Here is a 23,971-nt window from a genome sequence, read left to right as displayed (position 1 = left end):
AAAATTCATTTTTAATGCAATTGACATTAAGATGTTTGCACATGCGTTTCTCACCTCTATACATCAGATTATTACTGGTCACAGTCGGTTACTTTCTGAGCTCATTGGCATCTGAGCATGGATATAAACTCATCAGGTAGATTTCAATGGAAAATATTTATCACATCTACTAATTACTAAGGAGCAAATTTTTATGCTTTGAAGAATTATTTTTTTAATCATTATACTTTTTTAGTTTTTAATAACTACTTGATTAGAAGCTTTTCACTACAGCTTTAACATATTCAGTAACACACTCCAGAGCAACAGTACATCTCTTTCACGTATAAGCCCTGTAAGACATAAAATTGAATGAGTTTTTTAACCTTTAAAAAAGATCTCCATTTCATTTTAGAATATATTATTCCTTGCAGAAAGACTCGTTGTTTTTGCTACTAACACTGAGATGTTGGTGCTTGCATCTCTAATCTGTGTGTATCTGATTATTACTAGTCGTAATCAGTTGCACTTGGAACCTTGGTGCCTGTGTATATGTATAAAGCGATCAGGTAGATTTCAGTGGTATTATAACCTTTAATAATTAGCATGATGTAAATTTCGATGCTTCCTCAACAAATATAATAAATTTTTAAAAATTTTGTTGATTTGTGTGTGTGTGTGTGTGTATATCACACAGAACATTCCAAACCATCTCACTCCACTATACACCCACTTCCCAGATGTCACCCTCCCATAGCCGCCCTCCCCCAATTAGAGCCCTTATATTCTGATGTCCCTGTTACTGTCTGCTGTGTTGTTGGCACCCCCCAGCCATTCCCCACTACTTGCCCTTCTGGTGAATCTAGTCAGCCTATCTAGAGGTCTTTGTTTTAGGAGGGTCAGCTGTTCCTCATCTAGCAGTAATCAGTTGTCACTTTTCCTTTAGATAAGATTGGGTTCTGCTGTTCATTTTCCCAGCACTATGCTGCGTTACTATCTGGGAATCCCTTTGGCTACCCTGGTCAAGAACTCAAAAGAAGGTATTGCTGCTTGTTATGTAGCCTTTAGCTATGCATATAGACTCTTAAGAAATTATATTGAGCCCTTTAATCTTTGGTTATACTTTCCCTTTGGGTGTTTGAGGCCATACAGATGGCCCAGATAAACCAATTTATTTTTACTCTTAAGGTCGTTTAAGGATCTGTTCCTCAGGGTTCACATGGGCTTGGGAGGTGGCCCTGGCTCCTTTGTTTTACCAGTTCCACCTATGTGAAGATAAGGTCTAAGGTCCTGTTCGACCACAGTTGGCTTCACTTGGAAGCATGGAGGAAATGATTCCTCTGTGTTGACCCTCCTCTTTATAGACTAAACACTGGTTCAAGTCCATCTGGTGGGGCCTCCTTGGCCTCCTTGATCAAGAAGACAGGTGACTCACCACCATTAAGGACATTTTGAGAGATGCTCATAGTCCCCAGGAACTAGTCAACTTAGGAGGGCAAGGAACAAAAACTGTCCTTTCTGTCCCTCTGACCAAATTATTATAGGCCTCAAAGTATGTCTGTTAAACATCCAAGAAGGTTAGTTCCACCACTCTGGTACTTTTAATTACTGTGTGTCATGTAGATAAATCTTGAGCAAAGACCAATTGTTCTCAGATAAACCTTTCCTAGACATATATTTCTTGATCTGCTATGTATAATTTGTCAGTAGGTTGTAGGAGTAATATGGTTCCCTCTGGTTTTCAAAACTAGCTAGGCTTTATCTCTTGCATTATCTCACCCCTCCATCATGGTTTTCTCACTTAAGATGCCCCCACTTCCCCTCTTTCTCCCTTAATAATACACTTCTCCAGTGGTTCTACCTTTCTTGAGCTCCTTCTTTCCCTTTATCGCCTAGGTTCCTTGTATACCCTTCCCTCCCCCCTCCCTTAAACTAACCAACTTTTAATCCATATGTCCCTTATTAAGACCTGTTTCCTACTGTTCTTCTCTTTCTCTTTTTCCTTTACCTCCCTGTTTCATTTCTATTATCCTGGTTCCTGTACTTATGTCTGGTTACATACTCACTTATCAGGGTTTGGCTTTAGGATCCACATATGAGGGAGAACATATGTTGATTTTTTTTTTTTTTGAGTCTGTATTGCTTCACTTAGTATAAGAGTTTCTTGTTCCATCCATTTGCCTGCAAATTTCACGATTTCATCTTTCTTTACTGCTGAGTAAAACTCCATCATATAAATGAACCACATTTTCAATATCCACTCGTTAATTGAGGGACACTTAGGTTGCTTCTATCTCTTAGCTATTGTCAAAAGAGCAGCAATAAACATGGATGTACAAGTATATTTGCAATAGGATGAGTTCTTTGGGTATATGCCAAGGAGTGGTACAACTGGGTCAAATTGTAGGTTCATTTGTAGTTTTTTAAGAGTTCTCCACACTGCGTTCCATAGGGGTTGAACAAGTTTGCAATCCCACCAGCAGTGGATGACCATTATTCCCCTTTCCCCACATCCTCTCCAACATTTGGTGTCATCTGTTTTCTTGATCTTAGCCAGTCTGATTGGGGTAAGATGAAATCTTAAAGTGGTTTTATTTTGCATTTCCCTAATTATTAATGATTTTGAACATCTTTTAAGATGTTTCATAGCCATATTTACTTCTTCTTTTGAGAATGCTCTGTTCAGCTCCTTAGTCCATCTTTTAATTGGGTTGTTTCTCATCTTGGTTCTCTGTTTTTTGAGTTCGTTATATATTCTGGTTATTAAACCTCTGTCAGATGTGTCGCTGGTGAAGATTTTCTCCCATTCTGTGGGTTTTCTGTTTGCTTCCCTGGTTGCTTCCTTTGATGTACAGAAGCTTTTTAGTTTAGTGAGGTCCCATTTGTTAATTCTTGCCCTTGTTTCTGGAGCAATTGATGTCTAGTTTAGAAAATCCTTTCCTACACCTAAATCTTCTAGGTTTTTCCCAATGCTTTCTTCTAACAGTTTCAGAGTTTCAGGTTTTACATTGATGTCTTTGAGCCATTTGGAATTGACTTTTGTGCAGGGTGAAAGATAGGGGTTTAGTTTCATTCTTTTACAGGTGGAGATCCAGTTTTGCCAGCACCATTTGCTGAACATGCTGTCTTTCCTCCAGTGAATATTCCTGGTCCCTTTGTCAAATATCAGGTGGCTGAAATTGCTTTTGCTCATATTTGAGTCTTTAATTTTGTTCCATTGATCTATGGGTCTATTTTTGTGCCAGTGCCATATTGTTTTTATGACTATAGCTCTGTAGTACAGCTTGAAATCTGGTATAGTAAATCCCCCCAGCATTACTCTTAGTGGTCAGGGTTGTTTTGGCTATCCGAGGTCTTTTGTGTTTCCACATGAACCTTAGGATGTTTTTTTCCAATATGGTGAAAAATGTTATAGGGATATTGATTAGCATTTCATTGAATCTATATATGACTTTTCATAGGATGGTTATTTTCACAATATTAATTCTTCCAATCCATGAGCATGGAAGGTCATTCCATCTTCTGATGTCTTCCCCAATCTCTTTCTTCAAAGATTTGAAATTTTCATTGCAGAGCTATTTAATGTCTTTGGTCAGGTTTATTCCGAGATATTTTATTTTTATTTTTTTGCAGCTATTGTGAAGGGGAGTGTTTCCATGTGTTCTTTCTCTGATTGTTTGTTATTGGTATATAGAAAGGCTACAGACTTTTGTAGGTTAATTTTGTGACCTGCCACTTTACTGAGCATGGTAATAATTTCTAAGAGTTTTTGCATGGAATTTTTGCATTTCTTAGATATAATATCATATCATCTGCAAAAAGGAATAATTTGATCCTTCTTTTCCAATTATTACTCCCTTAATTTTCTGCTCTTGTATTATTGCTCTTGCAAGAGTTTCAAGTACTATGTTAAAGAGAAGTGGAGATAGTGGACAACCTTGTCTGGTTCCTGATTTCAATGGTAATGCTTCCAGTTTTTCTCCATTTAGAATGATGTTGTGTGTGGGTTTGTTATATATGGTTTTAATTGTCTTGATCTATGTTCCCTCCAGTCCATTTCCCTCTGGGACTTTGAACATACAAGCATGTTGAATTTTGTCAAAGGCCTTCTCTGCATCTCTTGAGATGACCATGTGGTTCTTGTCTTTGAGGCCATTTATATGATTTATGATATTTATTGCTGCTTTTTTCTTAGTACCATTTGTCTATGTTCATTAAGGATATTGGTCTATTGTTTTCTTTTTTGGTTGTATCTTTACCTGGCTTTGGTATTAGAGTGATGCTGGCTACATAGAAGGAATTTGGAAGTTCTCCCTCCATTTCTGTGATTTTGAATAACTGAAGTAGTATATGGGTCTATAGTTTTCTTTTTTGGTTGTATCTTAACCTGGCTTTAGTATTAGAGTGATGCTGGCTACATAGAAGGAATTTGGAAGTTCTCCCTTCATTTCTATGTTTTTTAATAACTTAAGTAGTATTGGATGTAGATCTTCTTTAAATGTCTGATAGAATTCTGCTGTAAATCCATCTGGTCCTGGGCTTTTTTTAGTCGGGAGTTTTTTGTATTACTGTTTCAATTTCTTTTTGTGTTATGGATCTGTTTAAGCTGTTAATCTCTTCATGGTTTAGGTTTGGTGGTTCCCATGCCTCTAGATATCCGTCCATTTCTTTTAGGTTTTCAAATTTAGTAGCATATAGGTTTTTAACGTATTCCCTTATAATGGTCTGTATCTTTCTGTTGTCTGTTGTGATGTTTCCCCTTTAATCTCTGCTTTTGTTGATTTGGAGGTGCTCTTTCTTTCTTTTGGTTAACTGGCCTAGAGGTCTGTCAATCTTGTTTATCTTTTCAAAGAACCAGCTCTTAGATTTGTTGATACTTTGAATTATTTTCTTTGTTTCGATTTCATTAATTTCTGCCCTGGTTTTTGATATTTTTTCTAGTCTGCTGGGTTTCTGTTTTGTTTGCTGTTGCTTTTCAAGTATGTTGAGTTGCAACATTAAGTCATTTATTTGTGTTCTTTCCAATTTTTTGATGTAGGCACTTAGAGCTTTACACTTCCCTCTAAGGACCCTTTCATCATGTCCCAGAGGTTTTGTTGTGTTGTATTATCCTTTTCATTTAGTTCCAGGAATACTTTTATTTCTTTCTTAATTTCTCTTTGACCCATTCATCATTTAGGAGTGTGTTGTTCAATCTACATGTGTTCATGTGGTGATTAGGGCTTCTTCCAGTGCTGATTGTAAGCTTTCTTGCATTGTGGTCTGATAGAATGCATGGAATTATTTCAGTCTTTTTGTATTTGTTGATGTTTGTTTTATGCTCCAGTATATGGTCGATTTTGGAGAAGATTCCATGAGGTGCTGGAAAGTATGTCCTTTGGCGCTTGAGTAGAATACTCAGTAGATGTCTGTTTAGTCCATTTGATATATGGTATCGTTTAATTCAGATGCCTCTCCATTAACTCTCTGCCCTGTTGACCTATCTAATGGAGACAGTGGGGTTTTGAAGTCCCCTGTTATTATTGAGTTGGAATTAGTCTCGGTCTTAAAGTCCTGTACTACTGTTTTTATGAAGTTGGGTGCACCAGAGTTTGGTGAATATATGTTCATGTTTGTAATTTCTTCTTGATTCATTGTTCCTCTGATCCGAATGAAGTTGTCCTCTTTGTCTCTGCTGATTAGTTTTAATATCTATTTTGTCAGATATTTGAATACATTGCCTGCTTTTTTCTTAGTACCATTTGCTCGGTATATTGTTTTCCATCCTTTCACTTTGAGATAGTGTCTGTGCTTGAAAGTGAGATGAATTTCTTTCAGACTACAAAAAGATGGGTTTTGTTTCTTAATCCATTCACCTAGCCTGTGTATTTTGACTGGGGAGTTCAGTCCATTAATGTTTAAATTTATTAATGAAAGATGAGTATTAAATCCTGTAATTTTTATTTCTGTTTACATTCTTGATATAGCTGTACTTTTCCACAGTTATACCTTCATTGAATTTCTTTCTGCAACCCCTTGGGTATAGTCATTCCTTTCTTCAGCTCTTTGTATTGCTTCCAGAACTCTCTGAAGGGCTGGTTTTGTAATTCCTTCAGCCTATTTATGTATTCTTCCTATTACGGAAGATTTTTCTTTCCCCTTCAACTATAATAGACATTTTGGCTAGGTGTAGTAATCTGGGTTGGCATCTGTGGTCATTTAAACCTGGGAATACTTTGTTCCAGGCTCTCCTGGCTTTCATAGTTTGCACTGAAAATTCAGCTGTAATCCTAATGGGTTTTCCTTTTGTGACTTTTTGTTTTTCTTTTGCAGTTTTCTGTATTGTCTCTTTGTTTTGTACATTTAATGTTTTTACTGTGATGTGCCATGGACAGTTTCTTTTCTGGTCCTGTCTGGTGTTCTTTATGCTTCTTGTACTTGTATGGGCATGTCTTTCTTTAATTTTGGAAAATTTCTTCCATGATTCTGCTGAAGATCTGGTCCATACCATTATCTTGGGATTCTTTTACTTCCTGTATGCCTATAATTCTTAAGTTTGGTCTTTTTATGGTGTTACACAATTCCTACATGTTCCATTCTTGTGATTTCTTAAATTTTTCATAATCTTTGCTTGAGTGGTCTAGTTTTTCCACTTTATCTTCCAGTCTTGATACTCTGTTTTCCATTTCATTCATCCTGTTCATCCTATTGGTGAGGCTCTCTCATGTCATTTCTAATTGACTTACTGAGTGTTTCACTTCCTTCTTCATTTCAGCCTTAGTATTCTTCAATATTTCTAACTCTTTTCTGAATTTATTCAGAAGTTTATTCCTATCTTCTTTCAGTTCTTTGATTACTTTGTGTGTTCTGTAAATTCATTAAATTCTTTTTACATGTGTATAATTGTTCTTTTGAATTCCATGACCTGTGTTACAGATGTCTAGGGCATTCTCAATGTATTCCTCTACAGGATCATTGGTACTTGGTGGGGATATATCATTTGTGTTTTTCATGTTATTTTTTCACTGTGAATTTGATATGTGGATTTATTTTATAGTTCCTTGTTCCTCAGTGAGAGTCAAGCCTTCCTTTGTTGACTTTAGGTCTGCTCAAGAGAGATGGGACCACAGGAGAAGGGTATTATGTAGAGAGAGATGGGGAAAAATGGGGGTACTTTAAATGGGAAACCATGGTGGAAGTGTTAGACAGTGGGAGAGATAAATAATGCATATCTAGTTTTAAAAAGCCAGAGGGAACCAAATTATTCCAACAACCTACTGACAAATTATTCATACAACTAGTTCAAGGAACAAACTATATGTCTAGTCAAGGTTTATCTAAAAACTTTTGGTTTTTTTCTCAAGCTTTATCTACATAGCACATAGTAATTAAAAGTATCAAACTGGTGGAACTAACCTTCTTGGATGTTTAACAGCCATACTTTGAGGCCTATAATAATTTGGTTAGAGGGATTTAAAGGACAGTTTTTCCTCCTTGCCCTTCATGGTCAACTAAGTTCCAGGGGACTATTGAGCATCTCTCAAAATATCCTGTAAATTTGGTAAGTCACCTGTCCTCTTGTTCAGGGAGGGCATGGAAACCCTACCAGATCGACTTGAACCACTATCCAGTCTACAAAGAAGGGAGTCAACACAGAGGAAATATTTCCTCCATTCTTCCAAGTGATGGCAGCCACAGTCACGCAGGACCTTTGACTTATCTTCAGCATAGATGGAACTGGTAAAAGAAAGGAGCCAGGGTCTCCTCCCAACCCTATGAAACCCCTGTAAAACAGATCCTCCAATGACATTAATAGTAAAAATAAATTGGTTTATTTGGGTCAACTCTATGGTCTTAAATACCCAAAAAGAAAGTGTAATCAAAGATTAAATTGATCAGTATATTTCTTTAAGAGTCCATGTGTATAGCTAAAGGCTATATAGCAAGAAACAGTGCCAGACAGGAGATACCTTCCTTAGAGTTGTTGGCCTGGGTAATCCAAGAGAGTCCCAAAATTACTCAGGCTATTGTCACAGCCCTTGATGGCCTCCTAGAACCTGAAGTTAAGACCCTATTGCCAAAGACAGAACAAACAGCAGACAAAGGATTTGCAGAATTAGAGCTGCAACTGGCCTAGAAGCCACTTCCCCTGAATGTGAGCTCTCATACCTTTGGAGAGCACTATGAAAGTGCCAAGGGAAAGTATCAATGGATGATACAGCACCAGCCTCAAGACCAAATAAACATATCAATGGCCAGCACAGCATACTCTGTTGGCATGGTAGTCTCACTTTTTTCTTGGGGGCAATAAAAAACTACCTAATTTGACTAAAATCCCACTCAAAGAGATGAAACTCAAGTGTAGTCCTGTAAAATAACCTAATACACATGGTCGGCATGGTCATAGATCTTAGAGAAAACCTGAAAACTCTCACATCGCTAGACTAATGTGATTTCTTACTATGTGCAAAATATGTATCCTTATATTTACAGAGAAATATCCCAGTCTCCACTCACCAAAGAAGCTCATTTTATACCAGAGACTATTACCAAGTACCACAACTGGTCATACATGGACATTGTCTATGAGTTGCCCAGGCCTAAGTGACACATCTACAATGCATCCTCTACACCAAAGGCTCATGGAACACAGAACAGTGATAAAGAAGAGGACCAGGGATAAAGAAGAGGACACTAATGAATCTCTCAGTTCTCAATAATGAAGCTCCCTCATGCAGGGGAGGGCCAAGAACACAAAAGATCACAAATGGTCAAAGTGTAGAGATCAAGAGTCTGCTAAACAATGATCCTTGGACAGGACCCTTTTATTAAACTCATCCACCCAAGGCTCAGGGACCACAGTGGAAGAGGGAGCAGAGAGATTGTAAGAGCCAGGGAGGATGGGCATGACCATATGGAAACAGGGACATAGGAGCTCCTGGGTACCTGCTCATATGATTCTATGGCAAAGGTGTCAGCATATACAAGTCCCAGCAAAGAACAGGCAGTAACCTAGCATAGAACGTGGAAAATGAACAACAGACCCCAGTCTAAAGGACTGTTGGCAACTGATTGCTGCTAGATCAGCTGCTAGAGCTGATTTTCCTAAAACAAGGGATTCTAGATAGGCTGACTAAACTCAGTTGATGGACTTGCACTGGGGAATGGGTGAGGACACTGACAGCACAGTGGGGAGTAACAGGTGTGATAGAATATATGGGCTTCAGTGAGGGCAGGGGGGCTATGGGAAGGAGCCATTTTGGGATGCTGTGTATGAAATTCACACACACATACAAAAAAATCAATAAGAAAATATAACCATGGTGCTGGAGAGATGGCTTAGCAGTTAGAGCACTGACTGCTCTTTCAGAGGGCCCGGGTTTGATTCCCAGCCCCCACATGGTAGTTACAAACTGTTCTTAACTCCAGTTCCAGGGGAATTCGAAACTCTCTTCCAACCTCCAAGGCATTCCACCACAGCACTCACATACATGCAGGCAATACAGTCATATGCATAAAATTAAAAAAATAAAATAAAATATTTAAAAAACCCATTATATTAACTTTCAGAGGGCCCGGGTTTGATTCCCAGCCCCCACATGGTAGTTACAAACTGTTCTTAACTCCAGTTCCAGGGGAATTCGAAACTCTCTTCCAACCTCCAAGGCATTCCACCACAGCACTCACATACATGCAGGCAATACAGTCATATGCATAAAATTAAAAAAATAAAATAAAATATTTAAAAAACCCATTATATTAATCATGTGAATATTTCATGTAAGAAACCAATGTATCTTTTCACAATATAGTGAATTTTGTTTTCCTGTGCATAGTATTCTGCGAGTTCAATTTATTTTAATTTTTATTAAATTAAAAAACTATTTCATATAGTATAGGTTGATAGTATTTAGATACTCTCTCCTATCTGTATGCCGTTTACTATTCCTGCCCAATTTCATGTTCCCTCTGTCTCTCCCTCTTTCTCTTTATCTATCTACCTATCTATCCATCATCTATCTATCTATCCATCATCTATCTATCTATCTTCAACCTATGAAGAATCCCACCCATGAAAGAGAAACTTTCTCCCCTTCCCTGAAGCCTCTGGTGGCCAATACTTCCTCAAGTATCATTGGTGTTTTTTACCAACCTCTCCATATCTATTCAGGGATTTTGCCTGTCTTGAACTTATGTGGGACTTGTACATGCTGTCACCAATGCTGTGATTTCATGAGTTATTATCCAATTATCTATAAATCACTATTTCTTTGTATTAGTCCACTATCAGTGACTCAATTATTTATTTTATTTTATTTTTTTCCTATTCAGCAGCAATCCCTGTGGCTTCAGAGGCAATATTTTGATATATGTGTCTACTTGGGGATAGGTACTATGCAACTAATTATCTGCACATTAGTCGGTTGTGAGTCTTTGTATGATTCACCATGTGCTGCATACAGAAGCTTCATTACTGACAAATGAAAGATGCATTAGTCTACTGGTGTAACAATAAGTCATTTGGAGTAATTTAATACTATAGGTATTTAACAGAATAATAGTATTATGCTCTCTCCTATGACTCTTAAGCCTCATATTCATGCCAGATATGGTCTCTACCTTATGAAAGACACCTTAAGTCCAATTAGAAAGTGTTAACTCTCAAAATATTTGTGTCACTCTTGCACATACCTTGCCAAAACCGTTTTCTTGTAATTCACAGGATTCACATCTTGGTAAAATTGATGATCAGTTTTCTCTATGGTGGCATACAAAGCACTATGGACTCTAGTCAGTAGAGATGAAGCTTTGAAGTCAGTACCAGCTTAATTTCTCCTTTTGTCTTCTATAGCTCATGGGTGTAGTATCTTCAGTAGCTGCATCTTGTCATCAAATCCTGTTGGTATGAAAGGATTAATATCTAGAATGTGTGATGAACTTCAAAATATTAAATGTCAAATTATATACAATTCATTGAATATGGGACAAGGAGCTGGGCAGGCAGTTCTCCAAGGACAAAATAGAAATGTCTAAGATCTTTTAAAATGTTGTACATCAGGGGCTGGAGAGATGGCTCAGTGGTTAAGAACACTGGTTGTTCTTGCAGAAGGTCAAGGTTTGAATCTCAGCACCCACATGGCAGCTAACAACCGTCCATAACTCCAGTCCCAGAGGATCCAACAACCTCTGCTGACCTCCACAGGCATTGCACAACATGATACACTTACCTACATGCAGACAATACACGGATACACATAAAATTTAAAAAATAAAGTTTAAAGAAATGTACATAAGGGAAATGTAATTTAAATGACTTTGTGATCCATTCACCATGGCTAACATCCAAAATCCAAACAACGAACTGGGCGTGGTGGGATGCCATTAATCCCAGAATGGAGAGTGGGAGCTGGGCACAAATTCCATCCCTTTGTCAGAAGCTATTGGTAATTAATAGGTTTTGGGTCAATGTTCATCAAGGGTGTGGCCCCAGGTATGTCATCTTCTTTCCATGGACGACCCCATATTCAAGTGGTTATGTTCAGTTCAGTGCAAATCTTATATTTGGGTAAAAAATATACGAAAAAGAAAATCAGAGAGCAAAATACTGGGTAGGTCGTGAAGGGATGGACTTGCAAGGACTTCTTGGAGCAAAGGACAATTTGATAAAAATACACTTTGGAATTCTCAGAACTAATAAAAAGTGTGGGCGAAAAAAGTACATCACATGCCGTTATCTGTCCTAATCTATTTAAATGCTCACATATGTAATATACAAATTCAAACAAAAATATTGATACATGGGTAATATCTGAGTTTGTGTGTAGCTGTGCTTTCTTTTTGTTTGGTTTCCAAATGTAATGTTAAGTAAATGACAAAAAATTATTTGTGAGATAACAGTAATGATCCCATCTAGACTTGGGCTGTCATTTCCTGGTGATATTGAAATGCTGCTTCATTTTCTTTCTCTTGCATTTAATATTGACAGGTCAAATATCTTTAGGAATTCATTTCTTTTAGATCCATTTCATTTAGCTTTTTGAACATGTTATCAGTTATTCTTTAATGGCAATTTGTATTTCACTGAAGTCTTTTTTTTAACAATTTCTTCATACCTGTATTTTTATTAATTTGTTTTTACTAGCACTTTTTTGGTTCCCTTCTCCAGTCTTTAGTCAGTTTTTTTTTTTTTTTTCCAATGTATGGAGTGATGGAGTTCATGTAATGTTTTATATTCTGTGTTTTGATTTTTTTTCATTTTCTGTTGGCTGTTTCTTATCATCTAATGCACAGTGTTTGTCTTCATTCAGGAGAAAATTGAATTCCATTTCTATGTTATTTTTTTCACACCTATTTTGAGGTCATGATTTTTATCGATAATGTTTTTTTTCTTCAAAGAAGAAATTTGTAGGAATTTGAAAATTCCTATCTTGGGTGTAACAATGACCCAAAATTCATTCAAATGACATTTACTCAATAAATATTTTTCACAGACTTTCATTTCCTTCCTAGATTACTTGTAATTTTCTTCCACTATTATTTAAAAATACATGATCATATTTTATTTTTCACTTTTTCTGAATCATCAAATTCATTTCCCTGGCCAGACACTGCACTTCTCTGAGCCAATTTAGAGAATGCAGCACTAAGTGGGAGGGGATGGGAGCTTTTAAAGGTTAAGTCCAAAAGGTAAAGTCTTTGAAAAGATTTACTCAAAGAGAAGCAGCCAAATGTTTGTGCTTGGACATGGGCAAGCAAGCAGTTCAGTCAAGTTTTAAAAACAGTTGTTTTAGATGATGCTGGCTTTGCAACCCACAATGTGATCTTTTCTAGAATAATATGAAAAACTTTCATTCTTCATCTAAGTAACAGTCATTAAAATCCTGTTTACCTATGAAATAATTCAGACCTTGAGGGTTTTGTCCCCAAAATTTTGGGAAAGTCTACTATACTTTAAGGTGGTGGACTGACATTGTTAATATTTTTATATCAGAATCAATTTTAAGCTTTTTTCTACTTGGTCTTTATATTATAAAATTAGGAATCTTTACATTACATTAAAATTTTTGCAATTGTTCTCTATAAAAAGTTCTGTCTACTAATACATAGCAATCATTTTCTCTCTTATACCTACCTTTACTTGCAATCTGCTTTATGATCTATGGGAATTGATATTCCTCTTTGTTTATATATTCTTTTAGCTGTTCCTTTCTGCGCTCTGTTTCTGAATGTGATTTCAGTGTGTTTCTTGGATGGAAGAGATACTTGAATCTTACTTTGAACCCACTCTTCTTGACTCTAACTTTTAATTGGTGACCTGAGACAGTTTTAATTTAATATTATTATGGGAGAATTTTTTAATTCAGGATGATTTTGCTGGTGTTCTGGCTATTAGAAACATTGATTAATATTAATCATTATTAGTAATAATATTGAGCTCTACTTTGTTTTCTGTGTCGCTAATGGTGGATTCCTCCTGGAACATGGTGCGTTCATCAACTACTTTTTGCTCTCACTTCTGTTCCCATGAATGAGACTGTCTTTTTCCTCTGTGTATCTTGTTTGCTTCCATAAATTCTGAAGTGATGATTTTCTTGCCATTAATTGGTAAATTTCTTCAAATGAACTTCATCCTCAGTAAATTTTTTTAATGAAAAGCAACTCAAGTTTGTATTTGTTCCAGTGCCATTTTATGAAAATAGAATCATGTGGTTGGGAGTAAGTGGTGATTTTAACACAAGTTACATTTTGAGATGTATCTATTTTATTATGACTAGGATGATGTTTTATTAGTAAAAAGCAAATTCAAATGCATGGGGACTTTCGGCCTATCTAGCACACTCCATCCTTGGCCGCTGTCTAGTATTTGCTTCGTGTTGAGGCTCATCTTACGTTATGATTACTGATAAGTATAGAATGTTCTTGAATTTTTACCTGTCAGATGTACCAATTATTTTAAGTTATAGAAAAGGAAAGAAGGCAGAGAGGAAAGGTCTGTGAAGAATGAAACAACCACCTTCCCTCCCTCCTTCTATTATAGAGGAGCACTGATGCAACTTTTACTGACCCAGACTCCCCCCTCCAGGTGCACTGAGCTGGTCCATGGTGAGGAGTTGCTGTGGGTGTTCCTCCATTAATTTTAAGCGATACATTTTCTACAACTCAATTTTAGTTAAAATGTTCATTTTCAGTATGATAAACGTATTTTTACATTGTTTCATGCTGTTTTGCCTCTGGTCTCTCTTGACAAGCGATCTGAAATTGTTACAAATTTCCTGCCTTTGAAATTAGTTGGTATTTTTTCCAGACAGGATTAAGTATTGATTTTTTTGCTTACTATTTTTCTCATGTTGTCTATGGCTTGTTAAGTGATTGTATATGCATGCGTTGCTGTATATCTCATATATTTTATAGCTTATTTTTATTGAATAAATTTTGTCATTTAGTTTTGATTTCATCTCCGTCTTTTACTCTATAGATTTTTATTTTTGTTCATTTGAATGTTTCTCAACGTTGGACATTTGATCCATGCATATTACATGTTCTTTATGGACCTCTGAGTGTGTGATTGTCTCAGCCTTATTCTCCATATTGAAATGTTTTCTTCTCTTTTGCTTTCCCTGGAGAACTCAACTCTTAGAACGCATCAGAGGGTGTATCAAGTAGAGAAACTGTGCAAATTTGAAGAATGTGACAAGTCCAATACCCATTTCTCAAATCTTGGAAAGCATAAATATATTCATACTGGAGAGAAACCCTACAGATGTGAAGAATGTGACAGGTCATTTATTTGGATGTCAAGTTTCAAATTACATCAGAGAGGTCACACTGGAGAGAAACCCTACAGAGGTGAAGAATATGTCAAGTCCTTTAGTCAAATGTCAAGTCTTAGAGACCATCAGCAAATTCATGCTGGAGAAAAACCCTACAAATGTGAAGAATGTCACAAGTCCTTTAGTAAAATGTCCCATCTGAGAGTACATCAGCGAATTCATACTGGAGAGAAACCCTACAAATGTGAAAAATGTGGCAAGTCCTTCAGTGAAACATCAACTCTTAGAACACATCAGCGAATACATACTGGAGAGAAACCCTACAAATGTGAAGAATGTGTCAAGTGCTTTAGTCAAATGTCACATCTCAGAGTACATAAGCGAATACATACGGGAGAGAAAGCCTACACATGTGAAGAATGTGTCAAGTCCTTTAGTCGATTATCAAGTCTTAGAGCACATCAGCAAATACATAGTGGAGAGAAACCCTACAGGTGTGAAGAATGTGCCAAGTCCTTTAGACATATATCAAATCTTAGAGCACATCAGCGAATACATACAGGAGAGAAACCCTATAGATGTGATGAGTGTGGCAAGTCCTTTAGTCAAATGTCACATCTGAGAGTACATCAGCGAATTCATACTGGAGAGAAACCCTATAAATGTGAAGAATGTGGCAAATCTTTTAGTGAAATGTCAATTCTTAGAAAACATCAGCGAATTCATACTGGAGAGAAACCCTACAAATGTGAAGAATGTGGCAAATCCTTTAGTCAAATGTCAACTCTTAGAAAACATCAGCGAATTCATACTGGAGAGAAACCCTACAAATGTGAAGAATGTGGCAAATCCTTTAGTGAGCTGTCAAGTCTTACAAAACATCAGCGAATTCATACTGGGGAGAAACCCTATAGATGTGAAGAGTGTGGCAAGTCCTTTAGTCAAATGTCACATCTGAGAGTACATCAGCGAATACACACTGGACCGAAACCCAAAAAATGTGAAGAATGTGGCAAGTCCTTTAATCAAATGTCAAGTCTTAGAGCACATCAGTGAATACATACTGGAGAGAAACTCTACAGATGTGAAGAATATGACAAGTCCTTTAGTGGAATGTCAAAACTTAGAGCCCATCAGTGAATTCATACTGGAGAGAAACTCTACAAATGTTAAGAATGTGGCATGTCCTTTAGTCAATTGTCACATCTTAGAAGGCTTCAGTGAATACATACTGGAGAGAAACACTATAGATGTGAAGAGTGTGGTAAGTCCTTTACAATCAGCTCAACCTATAAGAAATGTAATGAGAACTGATGAATCCATAGGATGTTGTCAAGGCATAATTAATATTGAGTTTTTGCAAATTTCATATACACATCTTGAAAATATTTAGGTCCCTTCCCCTACCTGCACCTCCCATAGCCTCCACACAGTTTTCATGCATTCTGTCATATATGTTAAAGCCCGTCAAGCCAAGTTTGTGTCCCCAAATGTCCTTAAGTATGAGTCCATCCACCAGAGCCTGGTTAACCTATTTAACATCACTCCCTTAAAGAAAAACTCAGGTGGAGGGACTGTTGATTTTTGAAAATGGTGTGTAATGACATCCAAGTACTCTCTTAATTTAAAGAAATCCTGTTTCTTTAGTTCTTTTAAGATACATTTTGAATAAAATGCACTGAAATTATTTTGAAACTGTTTTAAAGCTTCATATAAGTTTATATTTTAATAAATCAATCATGTGTTTAATGATTTAACAAAGAAATTCTATGAAAAAATACTGTCTTCCTTCCAAATAGAAACGCCCACATCTTTCAGCAGAAAATAAGCAAAGGTTAATACAAGGATAATATTTCAAATTTGGGTAAGTCTGTGGATTGGTTTTTCCCAGGGATCTGTTTCTTTGGGCCTTACTCTAAAATAATATACATGACCTATTTATTAGAGATTATGTCATATATTAGAGACATTATGGTAAATATAATGAAGATAAACTGGCCTTGTCCTTTTAATCCTAATTTATGAGTACTGACATATTTAAAAATTCTCACTATTTTTCTTTGCATCTGCCCCCCCCCACCTCTTTGTGGGACAACTGAACACATGGATTTGATTTTTCCTTTACATTGAAAGAAATGTGTAAACATGCAAGACTATCGGCAAAGTTCTTTTAAGACTAAGACAACAAAAAGAACTGCTTATATGTATGTTCACCTTCTACAATATGTACTGAAAACAGATGACTACAGACAGAAATTCACAATGGTTATGTGTGAGTGAAATTCCTTTGCTGTGACAAAAGACCTGAAATATGAAGCAAAGTGAAAAGCCTTAAAAAAAAAAGTTACACAGTTTTTGATACATAGTTGTTTCTGTAGATATGGCTTACAGAGAAATAAATTGTAGGAATCTGGTAACCATGTGGCAGAGGGGACAGTTCTCATCCTGAAGGAAAGAGAGACAGGGAGGAACAAAGATTGAGATAGAGATAGAGAAGTCCTTTCAGAGGACTGAGGCAAAATATGTGCTTCAATGTTGTACATCAATAGCCTAAACCCTTCCAATCATGGCTGAATGGAGGAACACCTATGACATCATGATCATCATCCAATCACCTTTCCATAAATCTTTTTCTGAATCCTGATGTCTAGAGACCAAATAATTAATACCTGAGACTCTGGGAGTTGATTTTGTTCATGTAATGAAATGTTCATGACTTACTAGCCAACAAAAGAGTAGAAATCATGAAAGGCAGCTTATTTGCTCTGCTATACATGTGGTAGCTTTTCAAATGTTCCATACTTCACACTGTGATTTTACGTAGTGTTAGATACCTAGGATAAGTGGCTCTGAGTTGGATTTAGCACAGTACTTAAAAGGTCACGTATCTCAAGGGTCCTGAATTGCCCTATGCAAATTTATGTGATTTACTTGTATATTATATGTGTGAGAAATAGTACATAGTTTACATTAGAAAATTATGTAATCTCATGAAAATATCTGTGATTTTGAGTGATTTTGTGCAGCACAACAGAGCTCAGGATTGAACTTGAAAATACAAACTACTCTATAGAGAATCTATTAATGTAAACATGATTTGAAAAATGCTCAGCAATATTATAAGTGAAAAAAACCAATTTTTTCTTTAGTTTTTGTTTTTAAGGGATATCATGAAAATGTTTGATTTTTACAGGGCAATACATTTGAGTAATGATCCTTTCAATTCCCAACTTTTTATGGGTTTTCTTTCTTCCTTTTCATGGCTTTCTACACAGACATTATGGTAGTATTCTTTCTCTGAATTTATTTTTCAGGTTCACAGATATTTATCATTGCACATGCTCTTGAATTCTTTGGAGTTTCCACTCAGATCTTATGAATTCCACACGCTGAACATGTCACTGTCATATTTTGAATCTGATTCAATTTAACAGTCAATTACAGAAGTTAATTCCTTAGAGAAATGGCAATATATATAACCCTTGGTCACAGCGCTTTTCCCAACACATATTGTGTTAAACTCTGGGCACTGTATTTACATTGAGAGGAGATAATAGGAATTGAATTCTCATTAATATGTGATTATTCTGGAAAATGTAGGGAACTTCCAGAGATGGGTAAATGTGGTACAGATAAAAGTGGTGTGTCGAGACTGACTTCACTTCTCGAAGCTCTGAGAAATGAAACTCTGACAGCGAAACTAGGCAGTAGTACTGAGCATGCCCAGTTGAATGACTTAGGTTGTATTTTCCTATTACTATTAGTCAGAAGACAAGATTCTTCATTGAAGTGTACATATGGTCACATCACTAGCTGTCATATAAGCAGAATACATGTAGAAAATTTTTAAAAGGCTCTGAAAGACTGTCTTCACAAGATCAATCAAGCCTGTGCTGTGTTCTCACACAAACACATAGCCCTATGAGCTGAACATAATGCATGCCTGAATTACCTTCGGTGTGCTGTAGATAGTAAAACCCATAGTGGCAGGGAGCTCTCTCCCTTCAATCTTCCCAATGGACACATGTCCACAGTTAAAAGTTCTCTGACTTCTGTGACTGCGTGAACTGTGTCATTCTGGCTTTATAGTGGAACTTCATTAGGTGCTAAAGTAATAGCCCCAGACAAATATGTTTGACTAAATATTCCACTCAGATTTTAATGTAGACGTCTTGTCCTGTCAGCACATGGAAATTTAACAGCCCTTACTAGCCCTTTACTGAGACTTCAGGGATACCAAATATAATTTTTTTCAGTTGCACTGACTGACACACATCTAAGATCAGATATTGCTCTCCAATTCCATATTTCTGACACTAAAATATAACACCTATCTCATGTGCAGATAGTGAGTCTCATTCTGATGCAAAGAGACAAGTATGATATAAAATCAAAGTATGGGTGTGTCTGTGCTGTATTCACTAGGGGTACCTAGGAGCACTGAGCTTGATAGAATCATTTCCCAACCATGGTCTTTTCTTAAGGAGAATTTATTACGATTATTGCCTTTATTTTCACTTTATCTGTGTTTAAAAACTCAGGGTATGAAGAAATTTTAGTTGAGTTACTTGTACTAACAGCATAAACTCTTATGACTGTCATATTTTATGTATGTACATAAAATGGTTTGCAACCATCACACATTCCTGTCCTACATCTCACAAAACAGTGCCATTGTTACCCATTTGTGCTCTGGATATATGTGTGTGTGTGTGTGTGTGTGTGTGTGTGTGTGTGTGTTAAGCTTCCTTTTCATAATAAAAATTATAAGAGATACATGTTCTCTCTTCATGCATTGATTTTAGAATATTTAATATTGATATAATTTAAATTTTCAATTTTTGTTATACAGATATGAGGAAAAAGAACTGTGTGAGTATTGACCAAATTTTATATACATGTACACAAATGAAATTTTCTAAGGTAAACAAAATGAGAATGGCTTGTCTTGTGAGACTGGTTGATTGATGGAAAGAAACTGGTTTATCACAGGAGAGACTTCCAGAAGATCAAGGAGTGAACACAGCTCTCCCCTCTCCACTTCAGACTCAGGTGACCCATCAGGCACAGTCAGGTCAGTTCCTACTCCACTGTGGAATAGGATGCAGCACAGGAGGGAAAGGGACAGCACCATAGAATGGAAGTTTGGCCAATGCCCTGGCACTAAGTGAAGAGAATGGAAACCAGGAAGCGGCGCAACCTTCAGGCCCTTTTCCTATACCATGGAATGATTGGGAAGTCAGGGTCTTTCTTCAGGAGTAGGAAATTGTTGAATGTAAAGTCCATCACCCAGGGAAGATCTACAGGAAAATCAAAGCCATTTCCAAACGTCTTTATTGGAGGGATAGGACTAAGATGTGGAAGGGATAACTCCACCTGCTGCAGAGCTTGCTAGATATGTCCTGGATCATTTGTATTGAGAGGCCAAGTAGTGAGCCCAGGTTTTCTCCACATGGAGAGGCCATGCACAGGATCCTAGACTACAGGCATGGAATCAGCTACTTTCCAGATCCACTCAGTGATGGCACTGCTGCTCTATCTCCCATGTACCCTCAGTCTCCAGAGTTCCTGTAACCTTCTGGGTACCTCCCACCTCCTGTGTTCTCCATGGTGCATGATCCTCTGGCATCCCAATGGAAGCCCTGGAACATGAAATCTCCAAGTTGCTCCACACCTGCTTCCTTCCATGTTCTCAAAAACCCGAGCTACCAACAGCCATGCTCAGCCTCTTGTGACCAATCAGATCCTCAATGAAGACCCTCTCTGGTACAGAATCGTGCTATTTTGTAATTGTTGTCTCATTGCTCCACTTACTATAAGAACTAAGGAAAAAAAATTCCAGAAAAAGCCCAATGGATACAGAGTCTGCTTAGGCTGATATAACAGCAGACTTTAGACTGGGTTATATAAAGAACACAAGGGACTGGAAAGTACTAGATACTATCACCATAAAATTACCTGGATACTGAGTCCACTGATATGTGACAAGGACACTTATTTGTTCCATTCCCACATGGCTGAAGGGTTAATGACACTCCCTCAACTTCTCTTATAAAGGACTAAGAACATTCTTGATTTGGGAACCCCCCCCGACTTACTCATATTCCATAAGGTTGCAATTACTGATAACAGGATATTAGGAAGTAGTTTTTAACAGAGGAATTGAGGTTATTTGGCCAAAAATATTCACACCTTAGCCACACATTTTTAGGACATGAAATTATTTTGATCTTATTGTTTGACTTTTGGAAAATTGATATTATAAAGAATACATGAGGTTTTATTTTTGGTAACATTTACTCAAAATCTCCAAATAAGGATACAAGAAGGAAGATGCTGGGCATGTTGTCAAGGCTGGAAAGGAGAGACCCACACTAGAGAACATTTGGGGAACACAAATTGAACTTAGTATTTCTTTCAAAAATAGTAAAATGCATGGGGATGGGCATTTAAATATAACCAAAATACATTGTTTGAAATTCTAAAATAATATGAACATCAAAGAAATAAATCCCAGGGCTAGAGAGATGGCTCAGTCTTTAAGAATACTAGCTGATCTTCCAGAGGACTGAGATTCAGTTCCCAGCACCTACATCAATGCTAACAACCATCTGTAAACCCAGTTTCAGGTGATCCAATGCCCTCTGTTGACTTTGGTGGGCATTGCATGACATGGATGCACCCACCCTCATGCAGGCAATAAGTTCATACACATGAAAAAATAGTGATTAAATATTTGTAAAAATGAGGAGGTGCTGAAATGAAGGTGGTGAACACCTTCAATCCCAGCACTTAAGAGACAGAAGCAGGTGAATCTTTGTGAGTTCAAGGCCAGCCTGGTCTACATAGTTTCAGGATAGCAGGGGCTATAAGAGACCCTGTCTCAAAAAAATTAAAAGACCAAAAAAAAAAAAAAAAAAAAAATCAGAAGGAGGAACAAGAATGATGTAGTCACCATCATAAATAAATGCAGCTGGATAGTATAAACGTCATAAGCTCAGGTAAATATCAAGCACACTATGGGGCATTGAGGGTGGGTTGCTTCTCCTTCCAGTAAATATACTTAACAAAAATTAACTTTTTAAATTTGGCTGAATAAGTCCTGTTGTAGAATCTGTGAGCACTCATTTCACCTACAAATTAGCAGCAGTATATAAAATCTTACAGGCTTGTAAGTCTATCACTGGAAAAGGGAAAGTCCTAGAGTCCACTGCATACCCCATTGCCGGATGTCTAAATTATTTTTTATCCACTCCAAAGTTATTGGTGGCTCAAACTCAGTTTCTCTAAATGGAGTGCCTACCTTGCCCATAGGGGAACACTTAAGTAATAGTCCCATAATAGTTGAGTCACAGGAGGTCATGGCACTTGTAGAATATGTAAAAACACCACACGTGGGGCTTTAAGAGATGGAGTCAATGGAACCCTGCCCCTGTTCACAGCTGTCAGCTGGAACACTGCTGGGTTTAGCAGGGGCCGCAAGTCTCATGGACAGTACTGGCAGTCCAACTGTGCTCCACCAGTCCTGGACAGACAGAGGAGTTGATCAAAGAAGCCAGTGGACTAAATTATGGACTGTATGACTTCTAGCCATGACTGATTTGTACTGCACATGGGGATTACCTTGTAAAATTCCACACAGCACATTTCAGATTAAAAGGGGGGTAACTAGCCATGTGTGGTGGTGCATGCCTTTATTCCAAGTACTTGGGAGACAGAGGCAGAGGGCTTTCTGTATGTTTGAGCCGAGCCTGGTCTACAGAGGGAGTTTGAGGCTGCTGGAGCTATAGGGAAACCCTGTCTCAAAAAGGCAAAGTAAAATAAAATAAAATAAAATAAATGAAATGAAATAAAATCTACATGTAAAAACAGATCCTCATTCCATCAAGGGATGAAAGATCCAACTTGATGGAGTGGTGGGTATCCACCACTGTCCCCACTAGATGTTCTGCTACAGATAGGACCAGCTTCCTTGAGGATTGTCTCTAAGAAGGAGGATCATCTCCTCATGCCATAGTTGGGGCCTTGGCGGCAGTTGTTGTCTGAGAACACAGTGATACAAGAGGAGGAGATATGTGTGGAAGTGAGACTGAGATACAGACAACTCTGAGCACTGTGGGTTAGGACTTGTGACTCCCTCTGACATGGGAGTAAAGTATAATGATCAGATACATTTTCCTATAGTGACAAAGTGGCCAAAAAGCTTCACCCCAGGAAGGGTCACTCTGTCATGGTTCTAAAATTGCTTTAATGGCATCAATATGGCCCATTATGGACCTGACAGTCCCATTGATAAATGGGCTGTCTCTCACTCGTCCTGGGAGAGACTGTATTTCATCATAGACCAAGAAAAATGTCACTGATGAGGCATGAGAAAGTGCCTTGCTTCTTTTGAGAGAGCAGGCACTTCCCCATGTCCACCCTGCATTTCTGTGCAGGATGTTTACAGAAAACAACATTTTCTCCTGTTAGTATAGATATGCCCAGCCTGTAAATGTGTTCTGTGGCCTGGTTTGTAAAGAGTTCCCTGTCAACTTGACTGATGTCTTGGTGCATTTTTCCCATTACCCTTGCCATCTGGACAGATTTGAACATCTGGGTATCACATGACTACTAATAGGCATCAATCGAAGCCATTTCCATCCTCCCGAGACAGGATCAACACCGCAAAAGCCTAGGATATGACATTCTGTTTCTAATGGAAGGGGTGATCCTAAGTAAACTGGTCAAACTAAGTGTTATCGCACTACATTGTATAAAACAGCGTAGTATGGATCCTGTAATGGGATGCACAACTCTGTACTGGGTGATAATGTCACTACAACTACCACTGCAAGGCAGTTGTGGAATGAATGTCCCTATACTTGGCATATCTCAGTGCATTGGGTTATCCCAGGGTATATGTGGATCTGTGGACAGTAAGGGTATATAAGCCAGGTGGATGGTCTGTGCTTTATGCCTGGGTATACCAGTACCTAGTTGCAGAGATTCGATAGTCCCCCAGTCACCACACAACTGGATATTGTGTACTTCCAGTATCCTTGAGAGACGTGCATTCCATGATATTTTCATCCAAAGGCTGTGTTTTTTCCTTGGGAAGTGCTATAGATAGAAGAATGTCAATAACTTCCCAACAGACCACACTGCATGTGCACTCAGCCAGACCCATAAGGCTTTTCCCATCATGAGACAGCACAGATAAGTAGTTGTGCTGCAACTACAATGCCCCTAGATTTACTGAC

The 23,971-nt window shown here is 37.5% G+C and overlaps 1 pseudogene; it reads left to right on the top strand.

The window, feature by feature from the left end:
* The window catches only part of LOC103751973, a 44,707-nt pseudogene that overhangs the window by 6,915 nt on the left and 13,821 nt on the right, over positions 1–23,971 (top strand).

This window comes from Nannospalax galili, unplaced genomic scaffold (assembly GCF_000622305.1).
Source record: "Nannospalax galili isolate Female #2095 unplaced genomic scaffold, S.galili_v1.0 scaffold348, whole genome shotgun sequence".
NCBI classification, from domain to species: Eukaryota; Metazoa; Chordata; class Mammalia; order Rodentia; family Spalacidae; genus Nannospalax; species Nannospalax galili.
The sequence above is the reverse complement of the archived record's forward strand: the minus strand, read 5'-3'. Positions and strand labels throughout refer to the sequence as shown.